General features: G+C 43.9%; 1 long non-coding RNA gene across 1 annotated transcript in view; it reads left to right on the forward strand.

The window, feature by feature from the left end:
- LOC123521886 overlaps nt 1-4,550 on the forward strand; it is a 24,740-nt gene extending 20,190 nt beyond the window's left edge. Inside the window, exon 3 of the long non-coding RNA XR_006680226.1 lies at nt 3,631-4,550. This is a non-coding gene — a long non-coding RNA (uncharacterized LOC123521886). The remainder of the gene's footprint in view (nt 1-3,630) is intronic.
- Nucleotides 4,551-5,498: the final 948 nt, after the last annotated feature.

A 5,498-nucleotide genomic window follows, 5' to 3' on the forward strand; every position in this document is an offset into this window, starting at 1 on the left:
CACTATCATGACCCCAATTTTATCTTACAAAATCTGGCTAGAGCAGAACATGTATACTAGTAAAGATAGGAGCTCTCAACACAGGGAATCCAGAACAGATAACTCCCTCAGGACAATAAGGGGTACAGCAATACTAGGAGGGTAAGGGAAGTGGGGAGTAAAGGGAAACTGATCACAGTAATCCATGTATGGCCTCCCCCTCCCAGGGGGACAGACAGCAGAAAAGTGGGCAAAAGGAGACAGCAGTTGGTGTAAGACATGAAAAACAAAAGAATAACATAAATTATCAAGGGGACATGGGGGAGGGAGGGTGGGAGAAGGAGGGGAAAAAATGAGGAGCCGATGCCAAGAGTTCAAGTAGAAAGAAAATATTTTGAAAAAGATGATGACAACATATGTACAGATGTGTTTGACACTATGGATATTTGTAAGGATTGTGATAAGAGCTGGAAGAGCCCCCAATAAAACAAAACCATAAAACAACAACAACCCCAAACATCCCATTGTGGTTTTTCTGTTACAGGAGCACTAGGTAACTAAAACACATGCTAATCAAGAAAGACACACAAATTATATAAAGAAACATCCGTGCAGTAAATGTGCATAATTCGGAAGGGCTTGCATGTTGGTCCCGTTGTAGGCAGTTACTTAACACGGGTGGGGGTGGAGGGGGAGAGATGTGAAATGGAGGGCACTTGGTCAGGCTAATATATGTGGAGGAGAGCCTCATTTCCCCTCCTCAGCCTCTTCTTAGATAGGTTTGTGTGCTCCCCTTGCCTGCCAGTCTGCCAGGTGGGTCTTCCCTGTTAGTGCCAGCCTGCTGCTTTATGTGACACTAGACTGATTTGATGACCTGTGACCCAGCTGTCCATCTGGTCACTCAAGAGCTGGCCTGGCTGTTGATCTCTTTTCTTGCTGTGACTGAATTTCCACTGCTCCGCTCAGCATCAGACTTGCAAACTACTTTGCTCCGACTGGTAAATGGATGGAAAGAGAGAGTGACCTCCTGCTGCCAGTTCCACCCTGTACCCGCTCCTCTTCCATCAGAACGCACCTGCTGCTTGCCCACTTCTGCTGGCTCGGTCGCGGCCTGTCCCACAGCTTGCCATGCGTGCGGCGCTCTGTGGCAGCAGGGACGGTTCATTTTGTACTTGGCAGCTGCTGAACTCAACTGGACACTGAGACCCAGGAAATATGACACCATCTGCTTCCTGCCATGTTCTGGCTCTGGTGCTTGATGCCAGGGCCTCAGTTGGTACCTGAGTGTGCCCAGGTCCTCTGAAGTGAGCCATTCAGGAAATGCCTCCGCTAACGCTTTCTTCACTAGCACCATTCCCGCGAGCCAGGCAGCCTGGCCGAGTTCTTTTTCCTCTGGTCTCTTAAGTCAAAATGCCTGCCTGCTTTCCAAGTGTTCCAAGGAAAATACATACACATAGATGTACCTGTGAACTCAGGCCACCATCTGTTTCTGGAGGTGGACATTTCAGCTATACAGGAGGAGTTTTTTGGTTTTAGTTTGGTGTTTTAAAAAATACCTTGGATCAGTTGCTAGCTGTCTTGGCTGCGTCCAAAGGGAGAGCAATATCCTTAACTTGCGGTTGAGGATTAGGTAGTCCAAGGGGAGGAGTAAGCAAACAAGGTCGTAGCTCATAGGGAAGACCCACTGGGCTTCCTCCTTGCTGGGAGCGTCTGATCTGTCTGGCTGCATTCAGGGAGATGGGAGAAACAGGAGCCCATTTCCCAGTGTTCCGGCCTCTGCAAATCTCCTCCCGCTTCGCTGAACCTATGACCTGGCCCTCTCTCGTTCCAACTCAGTGGTTGGAATCCCTTTGTGGATAGACCAATCAAGCCACCTGTGTGCAGTATTCAAAAAGAGACAACACACATAAACAACACTGCAGATCTGTTCATGAGTTTTTGGACTCAAAGCGTGCCATCTGGACTAGGGACAGCAGCTTCTGGAACCTATGTTGTTTCTTTCTTCTTCCTCATCATGCCGAGATGGTTCTGCTCAGCTATTTCTAGATCCTTAGATTGTGACTTTAAATCACAATCTTCATTGACAATGAAGATTTTGTTTCTCACTTGAATGTCTTGGTTCTTTGACGAATTATAGTGCTACAATTCCTGGTGGGGTCCCTGAGAAATGTCCTTTAATCACAAAAGAGTTTCCTAAATTAGTTGAGGCCTTTCAGTCTTAAAAGGAAGTAATGAGGAACATGAAAACGATTTGTTTCAGTTCTGCAGTTTGAGGATCAGAGTGTCATTACTTTTATATAGTGGAAGACTGAGAATTCCTGGGCTGTTTGAACATGCATGGGCATCACACCTCGGTCATTACCAATCAGAGCTACGAGTACCCCTAACCAGGCCGCAATACACAGAGCCCAGGGACCCTGACTCGGGCCAAATTGATAACAACCATATGCATCCAGGCCCACAGGCTCACACCATTATGATTGACACCTGTTGGTGTTCATGGGAAGAATCACTGTTGTCTCTCTGACCAGATGAGGTAAATCCTGACTTCTTCCTAGGACTATCCTCCGCCAGGGTATGATGGAGACATGTCTAAACTTAGCATGACTATGATTGCCAATTGTCCTATCAAATACCAGTCTCGTTGCCATTGTGAAGCAGTTGCTGTGTTATTGTGGGGCAGTTATATAGGACTAAATCTGTTGGCTTTAAGGACAGATTGTTTTCCATAATGTAATATAATTGCCTTCCCTGATGTAATTTAATGTAATGAAATCAATCAATCAGTTGAAGGCCTTAACAAGGAGAGAGTTTCACTAGGTTGTGTTATACTTCCAAATCAAGTATCTATTTATGTGTGTGTGTGTATGTATATATATATAGATAGATAGATAGAGATATAGATAGATATATAGATATATATATATATGATGATGATGATGGAACTCTGACCTTACTCTTCCCTTTGCCTGTTCTTTGGCACTTGGAGCACAAGACTGCAGGAGTTCCGGCCTATTGTTTGATGTATTGATTTTGAAATGGCCAGCTACCCACAATTCCACAAACCAAATAGGTGAAATAAACATCTATCTATCTATCTATCATCTATCTATCTATCTATCTATCTATCTATCTATCTATCTATCTATCTATCTATCTATCTGCTTACCTACCACCTACCTCACTGGTTCTGTTTCTTTAGTGAACCCAGACTACAACACAGGGCAATCTGTCTCTGTGTAGACTAGTGACAACGATGGTTTATACTCTGGGTCTACAGGTGACAAAGTTGGTTTATTTCTGTTTTAAACTCAGTGAGTTGTAAATGTGTGGAGTTTATCATCATACAAACTATGATTTGTTTAATTATTAACTTGTTGAGCCTATATTCTATTTTCTAAGATTTTAGCCCACTAGAGGAAAGAGAACTCTTCATCATTTTACTTATGACATAGGACATTAGTTTTTAGTAAGAACAAAATTAAAAATTAGAAAGTTGTCCTATAAAAAAAATCCACAAACTAGACAGATAGGGATCAGGTGCATGGAATTAGGGTGCTAAAAGCCTGATCTCTGACTTTGATAGTAATATTTAAATTTAAAAAAACATGGTGTCTCTTCATTCTTTCTTCTTTTCCTTCACTGGTACAGGACTTGTGGACCCCTTTCAAAGACCAAGAAGACTGATTTCCCATTCCCTTGGTTAAATGCTGGCTTAGACTTGGATTCAGGCATTACTCAGGCACCTGAAATGGAAGCCTTCTTGGCCAGGGCCCTGCAGCATGGAGGTGACTCTAGTGACAATGAGTGACAACTTCAGACATTTTAGAGGACTCCAAGTTTCCTCCAAAGTGTCTCCCATACACCGAGAGTAAAGTTAGAAGTCCCAAAATGGAGAACCATGAAGTGTTGCTGTGGTCGAACTAATTAAGTGGCAATTTTCTGATATCACCAGCCGGCTAGTCAAGGGAATAATTCTTCTCTCCATAGGTGAAGAATTTAGATGGATTGATGGCATTGGCTGAAATAAATCAGTGGATGAGTGATTACAGGATTTGAGTGTGGTTAAGTCAAGATTAATGCCACTAATTCCTGAGGCCGAAGGAGATGAATGTCACCCGTCAATGAACTTCAGCTCAAGGTGTGCCGGCTTCTAGCCAGCAGTTCAAATTCCTCGGGTACACTCAAGCACATACAGGATCCCAACCAGAATGCAGTGTTCCCATATGGCACTGTGAGGGCGAGAAGTAAACACCAGTGAGGATGGAGGGCTTGAGATACGGAGAATAAAACACTCAATGCCAGTGAGCTGCTTTTCACTAACATTCTCAAGTCACTGGGGGGCAATTTAGGCAGGAGCCTTAACGAGATCATTTACCTTTACCTACACCAGAACCATTATCTTAATTGCCACTCAGCCTTCATGAAAGTGTTTATGGGTAAACAGTTTTCACCAAGGGAGTTATTAACTACCCCCTGGATTACCATAGGATCAGGAATCATAAAAATAGTAGCAATTGTAGTCATAATAACCTATGTTGTTTAGTAAGTGTCCACTATAAATGTCTTAAATTGTCACCACCACTACCACTCTGAGCGGCTTTAGGGTGCTCGGCATAAAAACTGTTGGGTTTGGGGGATGGTTTTCCCTGGTTCTTGCTTCTCAACGCTGAAAGAATTCACGGAGCAGACGCGTGTTTACAAGCCCCAGTCTAACTGATGGGGGAAAGGAAGTTTGGGGTGATACAGTCTCGGACAGCACACTAGATCCCTGGAAAGCGAGCCAAGCTGTGAGTAAAGCTGCGCAAGTTCGCAACCAACAAAGGCCACTTCCGGGGAGTGCGAAAAACCAAGCTGAAAATGGCCATAAAGGACGGGCTACAAAACCAAAAAAGGAGCTCTGGGCGGAGATTCCGCCCTCTGTTTCTGCTCTTTATTCCTTCCTACCCTCCTTGGGGGATGTGGTTGAGGGTATTGGCCCTTCCTAGTGGCTGCATTTAAGTGCACGTATGACATCGTGTTGCTGATGTCTGTATACCCAAGTGGCTTTAATCTGTGCATGCACACCTTTAGGTCTCCCGACAGGTTTCTAACGTGTGTCTGGTGTCTTTCAAATACCTTTCTTTGTGGCATGGTTCATTTTCATGTAGCGTAGGGGTTTGGTGGCGACAATCCCTTTTCCCCTTAAACTTCCTGCCTGTCACACGCAGCTCATGTTATTAAAGAAGACAACACACGCATGGATGGGTAAGAGGGCCCTCCGCACTCATCGTGTCTGAATTCAATGGAAAGGTTACCATATTGAACGCCTCTGCCATTTATGTTTCAGACTGTTGGTGGACATAGGATTTTGCTAATCAAATATAATTTATATACATGTCCACGGTTAGGTAAAATTAGAGTTTGGAAAATAGTCTGAGTTCCACCCTCATCTTTATTTTTTGGCTACATTTAATTGTTTTTTTAAAGCAGATACTCAACACATACTGAAGAAATCTCACGAAGCTAAGTGAAGTTGG

Source organism: Echinops telfairi, unplaced genomic scaffold (genome assembly GCF_000313985.2).
Source record: "Echinops telfairi isolate 266 unplaced genomic scaffold, ASM31398v2 ScPeMD7_443;HRSCAF=831, whole genome shotgun sequence".
NCBI classification, from domain to species: domain Eukaryota; kingdom Metazoa; phylum Chordata; class Mammalia; order Afrosoricida; family Tenrecidae; genus Echinops; species Echinops telfairi.